The sequence below is a fragment of the Octopus bimaculoides genome, chromosome 9 (genome assembly GCF_046866305.1).
Source record: "Octopus bimaculoides isolate indiv1 chromosome 9, ASM4686630v1, whole genome shotgun sequence".
NCBI lineage: Eukaryota > Metazoa > Mollusca > Cephalopoda > Octopoda > Octopodidae > Octopus > Octopus bimaculoides.
Genome location: NC_142936.1, coordinates 94,621,313 through 94,641,626, shown reverse-complemented (window position 1 = coordinate 94,641,626; position 20,314 = coordinate 94,621,313). Strand labels below are relative to the sequence as shown.

General features: G+C 37.6%; 1 protein-coding gene across 1 annotated transcript in view; it reads right to left on the bottom strand.

The window, feature by feature from the left end:
* The window catches only part of LOC106871629 (fibroblast growth factor receptor 1), a 410,995-nt gene that overhangs the window by 74,569 nt on the left and 316,112 nt on the right, over positions 1-20,314 (bottom strand). Inside the window, exon 4 of the mRNA XM_089358087.1 lies at positions 5,226-5,267. The gene's annotated coding sequence lies outside the window, so the exon portion shown is untranslated. The remainder of the gene's footprint in view (positions 1-5,225; positions 5,268-20,314) is intronic.

The following is a 20,314-nucleotide window of genomic DNA, read 5'->3' as shown; positions in this document are numbered from 1 at the left end:
CATATACCAACGCACTAAACTCTTGGCCATTGAGTTACTCTGTTACTTCAGCTATTAATAATAAAAATGTATATACACTCATATCTTGAGTTCTATTTTACCACCTGTTTGCATCAACGAACCTATATACGTCATAACATGTTCATTTTCAATCTTTTTTTTATTTATTTATTTTTTGCATCTTATAGAGCATCCTTTGGAGAATAAAATGGCTACGTATGATGTCCAGCAACGAGTAAAACTCATTGAATTTTTCTATTCCGGTGAAAGATCAATTATTCAAACTCAGAGAAAATACTGGTAACATTTTACTGTCAAAGTATCTCCTTGCGATAACATGATTCGGAACCTAATCACTCGGTTTGAAAGAACTAGATCAGTCGGCGATGTTCCAGAAGGAGGTTCTAAGCGCACTATGAGCGCGGACGCAGTGGTGGAGGCTGTACGGCAGAGTGTCCTTAAGAGGATTCATCAGCCTCCACCCGTCGTCGCTCTGCTCAACTAGGCATCGCCAGGATATCGCTTCGGAAGATTCTGAAACTGGAATTTAAAAGGTTTCCATCCAAATAAAATAATAAAAAGTATTTTAAAATGTGTTTGTAAGAGTTAGTTTTGTTTTATATCATTCAGTCTTTCAGCGGCCACCCTGTGTGTGTGTGTGTGTGTGTGTGTGTGTGTGTGTGTGTGTGTGTGTGTGTGTGTGTGTGTGTGTATCTTTTACTTGTTTCAGTCATTTGACTGTGGTCATGCTGGAGCACCACCTTTAGTCGAGCAAATCGACCCCAGGACTTATTCTTTGTAAGCCTAGTACTTATTCTATCGGTCTGTTTTGCCGAACCGCAAAGTTACGGGGACGCTAACACACCAGCATCGGTTGTCAAGCGATGTTGGGGGAACAAACACAGACACACAAACACATATATATACATATATACGACAGGATTCTTTCAGTTTCCGTCTACCAAATCCACTCACAAGGGTTTGGTCGGCCCGAGGCTGTAGTAGAAGACACTCGCCCAAGGTGACACGAAGTGGGACTGAACCCGGAGCCATGTGGTTTGTAAGCAAGCTACTTACCACACAGATGGACATACACATGTCCATGTGAAGAATCTATTAGAGTAGATGAAAGCGCTAATGTATGATTTATGAAAACATATGACATTAATAAAAATCTGTAAATGTACAACCATCCAGATCTCTGAGTACATTATTTTTTTCTAAAATATATATATATGTATATATATATATATATATATATATACACACACACACACACACACATATATATACACATGTGTGTGTGTGTTTGTGTATATATATATATATATATTTGGCGAATGTGTGAGTGAGCATGTGCGTGTTTCAAGCGAGGGTGGACGAGTAAATACATATAGGCGCATGTACGGATTGGTGCGCTTACGCGAATACTATGGACATTTTTACTCCCTTACCTTTACTCTCTCCCTTCACTCAGCGGTCATTCTAATAGCTCTGTTGTCTTAATAACGGTCATCCACACAGTAATTTCCCTTTGTTTAACAGTCATTTTCATAGGAATTTTCAATAGACAGAAAACTGAAGAGATGGCGGCGTGGGTTTCCGCCCCAGCATCCGAAACTCGGAGTTTTATCATGGCTACCGAATAATTGTCACATATTTTTACAGATAAATTCCTCTATTTACATAATATCGAGGTCTCTTTCTTTCTTTTGTTGTCTTTTCTAACAAAATATATATATATATATATATGGGGTTCCACACAGTTTCCGTCAGCCAAATTCACTCACAATGCACTCACTCAAGGCTTTTTCTTTTTTCTGTTTTAACGAGAATCATTGCCCATGACTCATTTGAGATCTTCGGCGACTAGTGGGAGGGTAGGAGGGAGGAAGTTATCCCAAACCAAAACTCTGATCCTGTTAAATGCATTAAGGTTGCCAGGGGTAGTGGTATTAAACCGGGTGGCTGTTTAAGTGTTCAGGTTATTATTATTATTATTATTATTATTATTATTGTTATTATTATTGTTATTATTATTATTATTATTATTATTATTTTAATCGATTTTAGAAATGGAGAATTTCGAAACAGCTAATAAATAGTAAAATATTGGATTAAAGACCCATTGGAAGGCTTTGTTTGCTTCGAGATTCACTGCTCCTATAAGCAATTATTTTACATTCTAAACTCTCATGATGTCATCGTCATCGTTGTCGTCATCATCATCATCGTCATCATCTGTATCGTCGTCATCATCATAATTTTTATTATTATCATTGTTGTTGTTGTCACTACTTAAATTTTTTGTTGTTCATTTTACCATTTGCAATTTTCGCTTTCGTAATTTTCCTTCGTCCTGTCTTTCTAATTTTCGTTTTTTTCTTTTTTTGTTTTTAGAAAATTGGCTGGAATAATTTGGGTGGTAACATTATAGTGGTAATTAAGGGTAATTAAATCGGGTATGTGGAAACACTGAGAGAGGTTGTGGGAAAGAGAGTGGCGTGGTTGACAAGAGGCTAATGAGCTTTTAATGTAAAAAATATACAAGACTTCACACACATACACATGCGTGCGCGCGTGCGTGTGTGCGTGTGCGTGTATATATATGTGTGTGCACATAAAAGAAGACACAGATAGAGATATTGATGCATAGATATATTGGTAATACTGAGAAAAATCATGTATATACATAAACACACAAACATGTGAGTACATGTGTGTGTAAGTATATGTGTGTATATATGTGTGTAAGTGTGTGAGTCTATGCAAGTATATATATATATATATATATATATATATATATATATATATATATATAGAGAGAGAGAGAGAGAGAGAGAGAGAGAGAGAGAGACAAAGAGAAAGAGAGAGAGAGATATATATATATAGAGAGAGAGAGAGAGAGAGTAAGAGATGTACATACATGTATGCATGTTTGCACGTATGTATATATATATATATGCATACACACACACACATATGTGTATCTATATGTATATGCATCTATGTATGTTTGTATGTATGTATATATATATATATCTTTATATATATGTATAAGTGTGTGCATGTATGTACATATATATATATATATATATATATATATATATATATATATACACATACATGCATACACTCATACGCACTCACACACATGCACACACATGCACACGCATGCACACACTCGCACGCTCACACGCATACAAGTACATTCGGTTAAACAACAACAATAACAACACCCTCCCCCACCCGTTTCCAATAGCAACACTTCCACGTTCATTCATGTCATTGGTCCTAACCCACACACACTATTTAATAACACTATAATTTAGCACTAATTAAGAGAAAAACAATAAAACAAAAACAGACTTTATTTCCTGACTTCAGTAAACAAATCTTGAAATACAATACATAAAAAAAGAAAAGAAAGAACAAAAGGCGTGGGTCTATGGTAAGAAGTCGGCTTCCCAACAGCATTGTTCCAAGTTCAGTCCTATTGCTTGGCACCTTGGACAATTGTGTCATACTGTAGCCTCGGCCCGACAAAAGCTTTGTGAGTGAATTTGGTAGGCGGAAACTGAACGAATCACGTCGCGTATATATATATATAAAAAGAGAGAGAGAGAGAGAGAGAGAGAGAGAGAGAGAGAGAGAGAGAGAAAGGGAGAAAGAGAGTGAGAGAGAGAGAGAGAGAAAGAGAGAAATCGAAAATGGAGGCAAATACACAAGATGTCATTGAAATCCTTTTTTGCGTTTGTCCCCGTTTCCAATTTCTCTTATATCCTCCAAACCTCGTCTCGCTTCTCCTTGGAAGTATTTTGGTTACCTTGGTAACTACTCAGAATCTTTTCTATGTTTAAAATTCAGTAAATTAGTTATTTTCTTTTTTTTTATTATTATACATAACCGTCCGGAAAATTTTGTATATATTTATGAGCACAATTAAAGTATAGATATGTATAGACATATACATGCATACACACACACACACACACACGCAAACATATATATATATATATATATATATATATATATATATATGTCTTACGAAAGTATACATAGATATCGAGATGTCCAAAATAGGTAAGCTGTGACCACCAAGCCGAGTCATCTTTCGGAGACAAGTGTCGATAGGTAAAGAAGTAACACTGGGTGTCGCCGGGAGGAACGATCACGTGACATGAATGATGAAAATAGTCGGAGGATCTGGATTGCGTGCATCCAAGCAAATTCGACCCGATGGTGATGATGATGATGATGATGATGATGATGATGATGATGATGATGATGACGACGATGACGATGACAATGATGAAGTGACTGCGTAGGAGATCCGCGCCATCTGTCTGTCCATGGTACGAGTGGAAATTTGTGTAAGGCGTCTGGGGTATTTGAGTGTGACTCTTGGAAGATGAAGTTAGAAAGATTGGAATTATCTGCGCTGGAACTGGGAACTGTTGCGGGTAGCAACAAGACAACAACATTGATGTCCAGGATAACCCAGTGGAACTTCAAAGTTTGTAGTGAACATCAGTCAGAGAGAGAGAGCCTGTTAGTATTCCCTGCGGGAACATGATCATCGTTCTTATTGCTCTTGGTTAAGGAACGAGGAGCAATACGGACGATGATGTGCTTAGGTCGGCAGTTTATATCTTAAGACTCGCATGCTATCTTGTTTTATTCAGGTTCTACGTATAATGGGTCTATAATACCTATATATATATATATATATATATATCATTTATAATATGTATGTATACAAGTGTTTATGTATATATGAATATGCAGGCGTACATATCAATCTACACATATGCATATGTGTATATGTGCGTTTGTATGTGCGCGCGTCGCTCGCGCGCCCTTCTATATATGTCGTAACAAGGAAAGAACACAGAAGAAATATGGCGGAACTTTCGTGTACGATTTGATCAATTTGTGGAATACTTTGAAAATCGACAGACAGAATTATTTGATACTCAATAAGCAATGATAATATTTGGTCTGTGTAAAAATAGACTAAATTGAATAGAGAAAGCATAAAAGAAAGCTCAAAGGAAAAAAAAAAGTTACTAACACACGCCTATATTTGCACACATACATAGGAAAAAGTGGACACATCCCTACACACACATACATACAGACACGCGCGCACACACACACTATAATAGCAACGGACATACAAACGTCCATACATGCCAGAGAAAGTAAGTAGGAGTTTCATTTACCTTGATGAATAAATTATAAATGGCGAATAACAGCGTACGATTCTGAAAGGAGAAAAGCCAGAGAGAGACAAATTTAGATATGATATATAGGATGCGAAGGTTTTATAAGGTATAATTATGTAGACACGCACGCATATAAATACATCCATCCATCCACACACATACATTTATATATAAACATATATATATACATACACACACACATATATACACACCCATATATATATATATATATATATATATATATATATATATATATATGCATACACATACACACACACACATATATATAGGCATAAACATATATAACAATGTTTGTACGTATTTATTTATTCACGTATGCATTTTTTAGTTGATATATTTTGGGTTTCGTTTTTCTTTTTCTTATGTTAAAACATATAGATATATATATGTATATATATATTTTAAAGTTTACAGTCTTTGAAATGCCATCTTAAGACAACCAACGAGAGTAATGGCCATAATGGTTTCAATATTCTAAGTTAATAACGGAAATAGAGCGCGCAAACATATAAAACACGCATACAGTATGTATGTATGTATGTATGTTTATATACACACACATACATACATACATGTGTGTATATATATATATATATATATATATATATATATATATATACATACACATATATATATAAAGATAGGTATATATATATGTATATATATATATGTATATATACACACACATGTACATATATACATACATATATATATATCTATATATATATATATATATACATATATATATATATATATATATATTTATATATATATATATATATATATATATATATATATATATATATATATATATATATATATATATATACACACACACATACAGACATAAATATGTATATATTTGTGTAAATATATTATATCTAGAGATGAGGATATATGTATGGCAAATTCATGTCAATATATAAGTATTTGCTTATGCATATATATATATATATATATATATATATATATATATATATATAAGTGTGTTTGTTTATATATGTACATATATATGTATATACACACACACACACACGCGCATACACAATATACACGTTCATATGTATACACATACACACACACACATGTGCGTGCGTACGCGCGCGTGTGAGTATACTCACAGAGACTGGCACAGAAATCATATCATTATATTTCATGTGGGTCTATGTGTTTTTCTTCGCTTTATCTTGTTTAGGTGTGGGGGTGGGGTGGGAGAGGCTGTGTGCTTTTGCAAATTATAGATTTAATGGCTGAGGTAAATAATACATTATTTTCTTTTTTATTTATCCTTCCAAGAACGGTTCTGCTCCAAATGTGCGAATTATCCCTCTCCACCAGCACCACCAAAAACTTATTTCATTTTACCGAATAATCACCAGCTTCCTTGCAATACTTTTTTTTTTCTAAATCCATTAATTATCAGACAATATTCGTGAGAAATTTTTTCTCCCTTTTAACCAAATAGTGCTCTTCAATATCCTCTCAAAACGCCTGAGAGACCTTATGTGGTGGATGTAGGTGTCTTCGAAACAGAACTGGATATTCTCCAGTCAAGAGTTCCGGCTGAACCCACCTCAAAGCAGGAAACACAGATGAGGGCAGAAACATCAAACACCCTCATCCGCCAAATGTTGCATATCGGAGGAGTTATGCATCAAGTAGTGAAAGCGTAGCAAAACTGACGGTGGTGCCCCAGCATGGCCGCAGTTCTTCAGCTGCAGCTATAAAAGAAAGAAAAATATTCGGTTCCCACATCATTCCAAATCTATGTAGACCAACGATAAATTCTCTAAGTCCACGATTAAAAAAAAAAAAAAAACATCTCGTCCGCAAGGGAAATTGAGCAAACATCTAAATTTGAAACCCCTAACTGATAAAATATTTTTTAAAGAACCCAAGGGTATAAAAACTAAATAGTACAATCTTTAAGATCCTAACGGTAATTAAATATGTATTGCATGTCTCTGATGTGTAAAATTAAAATTCATTATTTCATTTAGATGTTTCATCTTTGGAAGTTCTTACGCACTTGTGATCCACGAAAGGGAGTAAAAAAAAACAAAAAATCTCCGAGCATCTGTTCCCTAGATTCTCTTTCCAAAGTTTCTTGAAATCCTGCTCTACTTTCTTAGGAAACATGTCTAAGGTTACATTGAATAATATAACTCTAGGAATACCATGCCAGGAGATTAAAAAAGAAGAAAAGAAAAAAGAAAACACGTAAAGACTGGAATTAGAAGTAAAATAGTTTTCTCCATGGGACTAACCTATCAGTGCTGACCTGGGGTTAAATAACAACAACTGCAGCAACGACGATGAAGGCAGTGGCGGCGACGACGACGACGCCGAAACACCGATTGAGCTGTTATTCAGTCGGACTTACTGCTAGAGATAGCAGCTAAACCACTCTCCGCACACACCTGAGTGTCTTGAGAAAAAAATTCGCAGAGCACATTCGATACTCTTGTATACAATAAACTATCTCAGAATATAAGAGGGGATTGCCATGGCTGGAACGTCTTTCGTTGTATACGTGTTCCTCCATTGTGCCTGGACTGAGACGAAACAAAAGAACGCAACAACTGATGGCTTTTTTTGCTTTATTATTATTTCTGTGAAATTAATAGTTTTTTACACTTTTGCATACATAAATATATATATATAGACACACGCACGCACACACACAAACATATACATGCACACATACACAGGGATGTGTAGGTATATAATGTATGGGTGTGTGCGTGTGTGAGTGTGTGTGTGTGTATGCACTCACAGTTACACACTTACATATACATAATCATACATGCACACACGCAAATACACATATATAAATATATATATATATATATTTATATATGCCTGTGCGTAAGAGCCATTCATATGTATAATATGTTTGTGTTTGTGTGTGTGTGTGCGTGTGCGTGCGTGTATGCACGAGTGTGTGCGCGAGCTAGCATGTGTGTGAGTTTGTGTGAATGCGGGAGACGGATCACGTGTGTTTGACGTCCGACAATGCATATTGCATTGCAGACAAAATATACGATAAAATGTAGTCCACAGCCATTATGAAAGTATGTAAAAAATAACAACAAAAACAAAAAAAAAAATGAATGAATGAATAAAAAAGGAAACGCGCGCGCGCGCGCGACGCACACGAAACCTAGGATATTTCAGGAATTTAATTTTATAGTTGTAATACAAGTCTGACACAATAGAAGTTTGTGTTAATTTACACATGAAATATTTTCCCCGAGTAACCGTAAATGAATGAATATGTCGTAAACAAACAGCGCTATCGGTAACAACACACAATACAGAGATTTAGCGAGACGATGGTCTACTTATTTTCACTTGTTTTTGTTTGGTTTTTTCGATGTTAGGTTTTGATACGGGTCTATACGTTAGAAGCCATCCTATTTCAGATAATTCTTATTTCTTTCAGTCATTAGACTGCGGCCATGCTGGAGCACGGCCTTGAAGAATCCTTAGTCCAATGAATTGATCTCGGTACATATTTATTTTTGTTAATATAATCAATTAAAACCCTGGAAGGCGTTGCCCCAACATGGTCGCAGCCCAATGAACGGGAAATGTAAACTAACAAAATAATAAAGAAATATAAACATTAAACAAGATATATACATCAAAATGTTCCTTGCTCCCCCCCCCTTCTCTTCGAGTCAATAAGTGCTTCTGGTTAGGAACTGGTGTCAACCTATAATTCTCATCCGTCCTAAATATCCTTCCCATCCTACATCCTCCCAAGTGACAAACATGACCCACATTTAATCACATGTCGATTTACTTCCGCGTACACCCGTAACGGAACCCGCTGATTATGATTAATTAAGAAACACACAGAACATTGGCTGCGTCTGTGTGTATGTGTATAAAAGCCGAAGTTGGAATGTAAGCGTATGAGCGTGCGCACACGTGCGTGTGAATTATATAAAGTTGGCAGTCATGTGATATAAGGTCAACCGCCATTTAATGAATATGGACACACATACACAGAAACAGACACACGGACATACAAACACATAAACACACATAGAGATAGACACACACACACACACAGACTGGAGGCATCCGTTACACTTTCGAGACCTCGTGTCTGCTCCATGGGTTTGCTCCTGGAAAGTCTTGCTTTGGTCTTGCTTGTAGAACAGCATCTGTTGTGATTGTATGTGAGTGACAGTGCGTTACAGTGAGTGACAGTGAATGAGAGTCCCGGCTGCCAGTGACTGCGAAGTCTGTAGCAAGTATGTTGCGAATGAAAGAACTTGTCTAAACGAGAACAAAGAAAGGAAAAAGCAAAGTCTTCAGTATGAGTATGTGGTTTGTGGGGTCGACCGCGTCCTCCGCTTCATTTTTTTGTAAATCACTCATTCTCATTTAATTGTATATATTTTAATTGTTTGTTCATACGTTTCGTCTCATTCGATCCCCTGACCCTAATGTTTATTTTGTCTGTCTTCGTATCGTCCCCTCTTTTTCCCGACCTCATGGTTAATAAAGAAATTGACTGTAATTAAAGGCTTTGTCTACCTGCCTTGTTCAGGTGCTGTTCATTTTTTTCTCTTTGGGGTGGGGGCGTTGATTCAGCAATCCTGAATCTCTATTTCCATCTTCTTAAACCCTTGTCTATTTCTAGTTTCCAGCGGCGTCGACCACCAGCAATGTCCTCCAAACCCTCAGCGTTCATGTACAGCGATTTAGTATCACTGACATTTCTGAAACGAAGATAGCTTGTGTTCGTATATCTTGCTGAAAGTCAGTCCACCACCATACAGTTGGTCTTTAATGGGTCTATTGGCGATTTATTGCTGTTGCACTAGGTTAAGGAGGCTGGATATCTGAGTGTGTACCAGATCCTAATTATTGAAGACTACAGAATCTACTTCGAGCTGCAGAGGTGAGAAGAAAGCAATGAAGATGCAGCACTCATCGCAAGTAAATGTACCAGATCTCTCAACCATAAGGCATCATGGTGAGGACTCAGGCTCGCTCGGTAGCTGTTAGCTTGCTGTTCCTTTAGACGCTTGTCAGCTTAGTTGCTCATTCAATAAGTTTGTTGATCTTAGACAATAGAGAAACGCTGTTCGTGATGGTTGAGTCGAAGTATGTGAACCCGTGGACTACTTACAACTCGCGTATTTGTGTGCGTGTGTGCGTGTGTGCATGTATGTATGTATGTATGTATAAACATATTGACCTTCGGTCAAATAAACGCCGCATCAATCCATGTCAGTTTTAATCATCGATCTATTTGTGCTACAATGGACGTATATTTAGTGCATCTGTTCATTTGTTTTGAGTTGACCAATGAAAGATTTGGCAGGCCAATGCGCTTGCGTAAAATTTTGTATAAAGTTGGGAAAATATTTGGCAAAGAAGATTTCTGATGTTGCAAGAGACCTTTGGGGGAGTTTTTTTTTTCCAGCAGTATACAGTTTAATGAATGCATTAGCGTTTCAAAAGAGCAAGAACCTCTGCCAAAGACGATCACGAATCTGAACACCCTTCTGCGAGAACGTACGACAAAAACATTGAGTCAATGCATGCTGTGGTATAAGAATATCGTGGCCTGGCTAAACCTGAGAATTCCGAAGAAGAATGGCCGCTCTAAAAATCATGCTGCGTAATTTACGTTTTGTCTTTACCTCTGAGTTCAAATTCCGCCGAGGTTGGCTTTGCCATTCATCCTTTTTGGGTCGATAGATCAAGTACCAATTGCGTACTGAGGTCGATCTAATCGACTGGCCCCCACCCCCAAAATCTCGGACCTTGTGCCTAGAGAAGAAAAGAATATTCTATATAAAGACGGATTGCATAGAGAGAACAAAATTCGTGTAATTTAAGCACAAATGAGTGACGCAAAATTACGAGGGTAAGTTAAAAAGTAATGCCATTTTGATTAGGACAGGTATAATTACCAGCATGGGAACATGTATCATACATCAAAATTAGGCTGGACCTCTGAATCATAACCCTAATTCTCAACATAGTCACCGTTTCTCTCAATAGCAATGTTCCACCTTCGAATGAGAGCTTGTATCCCTGCCCTGTAAAATTCTGTTGACTGTTCTTTGAGCCACTTATTCACTACAGTTTTCACTTCCTCGTCAATGGACTATTATCGTCACTGAACTATCATCTCTTCGGCCCCATGAAAGAGGGTTTGAGAGGCAAACATTCTTCCAGAATTAAGTCACTGTCAGTCTGGAGTAATGCTGGTAAAAGTTTTTGAAAAGCCTTTTAGCAAGACGCGGAGTAGGGATCTACGGCTATGATATTGAGACAAAAATATACCAACTGTATTGTGTTGCATCATCGACGCTGCACCAATGAATAAGTTAAAAAGTATATAAAAAGGTAGATAAATAAGCTCATCGGAATCGCCCAAATACGAAGCTGATGATGGTCGTCTCTTGTGATTGCAAATTTGTCGTTTGCTCTCAGTTTGATCCAGATGATGAGTCGATTAATAAAGTGTTTTAACTGCATGTACAAGAGGCCTTTGTTTGTTGGTAGTGGTGAGGATAAGTTTTCTTTGCCACAAACAAAACATTCAAGTAACTCTGCAATAATGCAGCTACCCTAGCGTCAACTCCTCATCCGTGAGTTTTCGCAAAATGCGAGAGGAGAACCATGATCCAGCTGCCCTACTCACCAGATTTGGTTCCTGCGAAGGGGTAAAACCTGTGAAATTTATTGACTAATCACTGTCTTTCAGGGTGGAAGGAAGACGACAGAAGTGCTCGAAGAAATTTATTTTCAAAAGCTGTAATGTCCCTGAAAACCCGTTCCTGGACTCAACCCCAAACTTCAAAACAGTTGAAGATAGCTTATCAAGAGTGGATCAAAAGTGGAGAGTATTATTTTGAAGGTGACAAATCTGATTATGCATTAATTTCAATAATATATTTGTTAAATTTGTCAAAAAGACGGGTTTCTTTTTGAACAGACTCGTAAATTTGCCAGCAGTGTGCACGATGTAAACGCGGTGATAATTAAGAGTGCTTTCTGTCAGATGCTTCATATCTACGCATATATAAAGATGGGATGGTGATGAGAGGAGATCAAATAGACGTTCATAAAGAGATACATTTTAATTGGAAAGCTATTAATAATTGCCTCAATTAAGCAATTGGCTATGGTATCAAAAAATTAGGCTATGGAGAACGAACAACGTTTGACATTCCAGATTGATTGCATCACCTTACACACTTACATGCTTATATGAACATGCATTCATGCACGTGTAAATTTAAATTTAAGCATATATCTGTATATGCATTTCTATGTATGAATCTATATACTGTATATATGTGTCGGTACCTATATAATTGCTACAGTCCAAAACGTTTAAAACCTTTTACATCTTATTTTTCGCTCCTATAAACTAACACAAAACTAAGGCTATGATGCACATTTACGACTGCTTTTATTACTTATTTACATAAAAATTGATAAATCCTCATGAAATTTTCCCAATTATTGTTGCTAAATAAATAAAACTCTTGCATGTTGTATTCTGTTAACGATTCCGGTCTTTGATTCCGTCCAATTCTCTCTTTACTTTTTTACTTTTATCTATTATTTGTTTCAGTCATTGCAATGGTGGAGCAGTGCCTCGAATGGATTTAGTCGAACAAATCGACCCCGGTACTTATTTTAAAATCTGGTAGTTATTCTGTCGGGCTTTTTTGCCAAACCGCTAAGCTCCGCTAGCAAAAAGAAACCGAGACCCATTGTCAAGTGATGGGGCGACAAATACAGAAACGCGACGCATGCACGCACGCATACACACACACACGTACGTACACATGACGGGCCTTCACAGAATTTCCGTGAACCAGATTCACTCACAATACATTGGTCAGTATAGGTTATAGTCGAAGTCAGTTGCCAAGATATCGGTTGGTGGCACTGAACCCGAAATCACGTGATGGCAAAACCAGCTTCTTAATCCCAGCTGAGTTTGTTGAAATCAGTTCTCTGAAGCTTGATTCAATTATGTCTTCACCTCCTTTAAGACTCAAACTTGTCTCCTTATGTCTGCCATTCACTTTCATAGTTAACATGGTTTAAACCATAACATTTCTTCTGGCTCGTTATATTCCGAACCTAAATCCTGCCGAGATCGACTTTGTCCTTTATTCTTTCCGGATCGATGAAATGAATACCGACTGAGCACTGGAGTTGAAGTAATCGTCTAACTTCGTCTCCCAAGAAACTTCTGACCTTCTACCAAAACCTGAAACCATTACATTAAAGATTTGAATCATTAAAACTAACATCCGAGTTCATATCGTGACTAGCTGGCAGAACCGTTAGCGTGTCGAGCAAAATGCTTAACGGCATTGCTTCTGGTTTTACGTTCTTAGTTCAAATTCTGCCGAGGTTGACTTTGCTTTTCGTCCCTTCATGGGGTCAATAAAATAAGTTCCAGAGTGGCCCTCCCCTCAAATTTCAGGTCTTTTGTCGATGGTAGAAACAATATAGAAATAGTTTCTGTTTTGTTTGTCTTATCCTTAACGGAAACGGATCCCATAAAATTCAAAAGTTCTCTGGACAAATTTCTTCAAAAAATCCTGGACCAACCTCTGACACTCGGATATTTCTCCAACAATAATAACTCAGTGGGCCATGGTGCCCCATATATGACTAAATGACTTCACCAGGTGGTGCTATTAAGTTAGACATGGCCTGGGCTTATACTGGCCGAAACGTTTCCACGTTATTAAGCTTAAGATGCATTATTACAAAGTTTATACAGTCAACCAGGCAGGCAGACGGACAGGCAGCTAGCCAGCTTCTCTGCAATCCATCCATCCATCCATCCATCCAGCCAGCCAGCCAGCCAGCCATCTGCCAATCCCACCAAGCACTTAACCAAACAAGTGCCCTTCACTATCTCCTACGCAACATCGCATTACTTATAGACTCGTTTTACCAAACAAGATGTCAGTAATCTCAAGTAAGAAAACATATTCTTATTTAGACAGCTTACCAATTTTTTTACGCTCGTTGCCCTTACAAACACTATAACTACTTCCTGCTAAAATTAATTTCATATCAACCGATGCTCTTTGCAAAATAAGCAACGAAAAGAACAAAAACAAAAAATATGGAATGGATGGTCTCTCAACTTGATAATGCAGTTTGTGATATTTTTGTGTAATTGTGGGGTTTGTTTTATTTTATATGTTATTATTTATGTATATATTTATGATTTTTGCTGTAGTTAATTTCTCAATTTCCCCATTTTCTGTCATTTTTTTCGTTTTCTTTTGCTACTTTCAGCGTCTTTGATGTGTTGGCATTTTAAACTGGCGGAGGGAGCGGTGTGCGCAAAACCTTGCCAAAGAACAGAAAAAAAAAAAATAATAATAAATATGAAGATCTGTATCGTGTGTGTGCGTGCGTGCGCGTGTGCGCGCGCACACTCACGTAGATATATGTACGTGAATATATGGTGCATATATTGATACGGACGCCCTTATCTTGGCAGTGCGTTCCATAAGCTAATTCCTACCTACCTACCTACCACCCTACACACATATATACATGTATGTATGTATTATGTATGTGAGTGTGTGTATGTGTACTGCATATATACATACAGACATACACACACGCATACATATATATACATGCGTGGGGGTGAGAGGTGTGAGTGTATGAGTGTGTGTGTGTGTGTGTGTGTGTGTGTGTACAGTGTGCGTTGAATGAACTGTCATCTAAATTACGCAAAAATGAAAATAACACTAACATCTCATTTTAACAGATATATTTTTTTATCAAAATTACTTGAAAATATCTTGAAATATTAAACAGCAAATTTATCCAATAAAATCGCCATTGGCTTCAACCACGACCTCCAGATAATATCGGAATCTCCTGCAACTCTTCTAGACGTTCTCCTTGTTTAAGTTGGTAAATGCTGCCATAATCCTTGCCTTCAGTTCATTTTTGGTGCTACAAGGAGTTTTGTTGGTCTCTCACTCAACTGCGCCCCACACATAATAGTGAATGGGGTTGCAGTTTGGGGAGTTAGGTGGCCAGATGTTAGGGGTGATGTGATCGCAGAAATTGTCTGACAACCACGACTGGATTTTATTGCTTGTGTGGTATGGTGCAGAGTTCTGTTGCCAGACATAGGATCTCCCAGCAGCCACCCTCTTGACTCAGGGCAGCACTACCTCCTCCAGGCACTTGATATAATCCTCCGTGTTGAGTGTGAGGTCGTGTGGGAAGACGAATGGAGGCATAGCGTCGCCATCACTAGTTTTCACTCCAAACACCATGATGTTGACTGGATGTTTGATTTTGATCACTCTTGGTACATGTTTAGGGGACACAGCAAGACAATGGTTGTCATGTGTTCAGCATCTGATCCTGGCAGAATTGTTTCTCGTCTGAGAAAAACCACAACATATTCTGTTGGAGAGAATACTTGTGTTTGTTAAAAAGCTTCGTTACGTGGTCTTTCCTCTTGTCCTTGATGGCTTGGGATAAAAACTGGCGTTTTCTGCATGAGGGCAATACCGAATGTCTTATGAACAATATCGAATGTCTTATTGCACTACCTGCCTGATAAGAAAATCACACACTCCCAAGTCCCTGGTGATGGACCTGGTCAATCATGGCCTGAATCTCACCAACAAATTCAGGAGCACTTTTCTTATCAGAACGATCAGAGTGAGATTTCTGAGCTGCCGTAACTTTGTAATCACCATTAGACTCATCCAACTCTGTCCGAATTTTTTGCACTGTCCTCAGATTGACATCCAGACACTCTCAAATGTTCATATTGGAGTTTCTGGCGGGAATGCCAAGCAGTACAGTATGTCGTGTCCAATTTACTGGCTGAGTAATTGCTTCGTGGTGCTGTTTTCCTTAGAGACGGTGCCCACCTGACCCTACTATACTATGTGACCAACAAAACCAAACAAACATAATGCGCATGCGCAAAATTATAACGATATTTTCATCGTAAACATCATCATCAACACCATTATCATCATCATCGTAATCATCATCCTTACCACCACCACCATCACCACCTTCTTCTTCTTCTTCTTCTTCTTCTTCTTCTTCTTCTTCTTCTTCTTCTTCTTCTTCCTTCCTTCCTTCCTTCCCCTTCGTCCTCTTATCCTTTGCCGTTGGTACTGATGTGTTTTTGTATTCTAGTGGAATATGGATTCCATTGCACATAGTAGTAATAGTAGTAGTAGTAGTAGTAGTAGTAGTAGTAGTAGTAGTAGTAGTAGTAGTAGTAGCAGCAGCAGCAGTTGTTGTTGTAAAACTCTTGTAGTTGCTATTGTTGCAGCTGCCTCGTGAGATACTGATGTGGTGGACAGATCTGGAGGGCGTGGTACCGTCATAATTGATGTACTTGTTATAGTTCCAGCTTGACTATTTCCTTTTTTAAAAAATAGGTAAATATACATAACAGATTGATGGTGGAGTCGCGAAAACATAAGCTACAAACATCTACACACAAGACACACATACAAAACCATACGCACATGCGAGCGCGTATACACACACATACACACATAATTATTTCCATTATAGTGTGTTGTGTGTTGGTAGGAATAGATACATGTATTTATGAAAAATACGAGGAATTAGTTATTTCCCGTGTGTGGGTGTTCGCATGCATATGAACGTGTGTGTGTGTGTGTGTGTGTGTTTACATGTATATATACATAAGCACATCTATCTATCTATCTATCTATCTATCTATATATATATATATATATAAAACTTTGAGAACGTGGTTATGGTTAATTAATTTTGAGAACAATTCGGTCTTAGTAGACGCATTACATGTGATCTTCTTCTAGCACATTAACTGTCCACCTAGTGGTCTCCTTTATATATACATATAAATATATATATATATATGTGTGTGTGTGTGTGTGTGTGTGTGTGTGTGTGTGTGTGTGTGCGCGTGCGTGCGCGCGCATATGAAATTGTGTGTGTATATATATATACACCAAATAGGTATCATTTGTGCACGCACCCTTATATATAGTTTAAAACAATAACTGTTTGTCTGTTTGTCAATCTATCTATCTATCTATCTATCTATCTATCTATCTATCTATCTATGTGTGTGCGTGTTTGTTTGTGTGTGTGTGTGTGTGTGTGTGTGTGTGTGTGTAAACCTTCCTACATACATATCGCGGCCTATCATATACTTATATATATGCGTGTGTTTCCGTATGAATATTGCGTAGCAAAGGTATTTTCGGGCGACTGATGAGCATTTTTATGTAATTATGACACCACTGCAAGAAACGATCAGTTGCCTGTTGCATACAACAACTGATTACATTCCATTATACCCTACCATATCGGTAGCGAATGCCGTCATATTTCACGTACATTAACCTCATACTCGTTAGCACCCACCTACACATACACAAATATACTCTGTGAATAATGCAACGAAGCTGTTTAGTAATTAAGTTCAGATCGCACCATTTGCATCTGTCGCAACAACTATGCAACAACGTATAACGAATTACCGTAATATTCACTGGAGAATTTTGCTAGCCAGGTTCTATTCACATGGAGTGCTTGAAGGTTTACTGGCACTTTATTTACTCCCTATTTCCCTTCGTTTTACACACACACACACACACACACACACACACACATACATACACACACACACACACACACACACACACACATATATATATATATATATATATATATATATATATATATATATATATATATATATATATATATATATATATATATATATATATACATATATATATATATATATATATATATATATATATATATATATATATATATATATATATATATATATATATATATATATATATATATATATATATATGTATGTATATATATGTATGTAAATCCCGAAAACGGAACAAGAAAGTAACGGACGACAACAAAAAACATTTGGACAGATGGACGACACAAAGACGGAGAGGAAAACCAAGATGGAACATTCGTTGCTTTCTATTCATCAGTCAAGCATCCAATCATCATTACAGTTTCGGCCTGTTACACTTGAGATTACATAGATAAAAAAATCAAAAATGGTTGAAGATCAGTGGTTCACTCGAATAAATCGACCGCGATTCTTAGTTTTGAAAGACTGGTACTTATTCTTTAGGTTCTATATTTAAGAGATGAGGAATTATGTACATTATTTACATTACTTACATTTGACGGATATATGTCCTCATCTTGTTTGTTGTTAACACAACGTTTCGGGGAAATACCTTACGAATGAGAACCCAGGTTCGAAATTTCCCCAAGACACCTGATGAAGGCTGGAGAGTATATCAGCCGAAACGTTGTGTTAACAACAAACAAGATGAGGACAAATATCCGTCAAATGTAAATAATGTAAACAATTATTCTATAAGTTCCGCTAATTTTCTGCGATGTAAACAAAACAACACCGGTTCTCAAGAACTGTGATGGGAAAAACACAAACACAGACACACGCACACATGCATACATATGTAAAAATACGACAGAATTCCACACAGTTTACATTTACCAAATCCATTCTCAAGTCAGTCAGACTCAGGACTGTGGTAGAAAATACTTGTCTGAGGCGCCTCGCAGTGGGGCCGAACTCGAAAGCACATGGTTGCAAAGCGAAGTTCTTAACCACACAGCTATGTGATGTCTGGGTATTCCATCAAAGCAGCACAGCGTTTCTTGTATTTGTTTAATCCTTCCTCCTGAGAAAAAAAAAATCCTCCCTTCTTTAAAGCTCTCTCTTGCATGAGATTTGAAGATAAGAGACAGGAAAGCCAAAGTGTCTCTTTACTGTTTTTATAAATAAAGAAAAGCTAAATCTGAATGGTGCTGGTGTTGTTGTTCTTGTTGTTCTTGATGTTGTTGGCGGTGTGGGTGGCTTGTGGTGACGACGATGATGATGATGAAGGCAGAAGTGATACTTGTGGTAGGTGATGTTGATGCAAAGCCATAGTGGTGATGGTGGTGGTAGTACTACTTCAGCATGCTGAAAGTACTATTGTTGTAGTGGTAGCAGCGGCGGCGGTGAGGTTTTGGTTGTAGTTGTAATGCAACATCATCAGTCGGTGATGTTCTTTACGGTGATGTAATCGATATTGTTAGAGGAGTTTCAAGAGCTAATGCAGATGATGATGTCGGGACTGTTGTTCATATTGTTGTTGCTGTTGTTGCTTGTGGTGGTGGTGGTGGTGGTGGTGGTGGTGGTTCTCGAACTACAGAAGGGCTACTTCGCTTTAAGACGTCTAAGATGTTAGAAATTAAAATATTTCACAATATATGATATCCTCAAAAGAAAACTTGGGGCACCTACCTACCTAACTATCCCTCTCTCTCTCACCATCTCACTCTATATACATGTGCGTGTGTGTGTATGGAGAGAGAGAGAGAGAGGGGGGAGGCAATATGCATGGAGTTTAGAGTTGGTGTAGCATCTGTCCACAGAATTATTCCAGAAGACCAGAATATGGGCAACGTTTGTTCTCAGGGTGCTCAGCGACAATAATAGAATGAAAGACGCGCAGGTGACAGCAGGCTTTTGTCGACATAGAGACAAGAGTAAAAAAAACATGCCCAAGGTGCCATTCAATGGGAATGAAACCAACATTATGGGGTTGTGAAGCAAGCGACTTACCACACTTATATATATATTTCAATTTTTTCGTTTATTTGTTTTAGTCATTTGACTGCGGCCATGCTGGAGCGCCGCCTTTAGCCGAGAAAATCGACCCCAGGACTTATTCTTTGTAAGCCTAGTACTTATTCTATCGGGGTCTTTTGCCGAATTGCTAGATTACAGGAACATAAACACACCAACGTTGGTTGTCATGAGATGGTGGGGGGACAAACACAGACAGACAGACACACACACACATATATATATAGACGACGGGCTTCTTTTCAGTTTCCGTCTACCAAAACGATGGTAGTGTGTTCACGTCCCCGTAACTTATCGGTTCGGCAAAAGACCCCGATAGAATAAGTATTAGGCTTACAAAGAATAAGTCCTG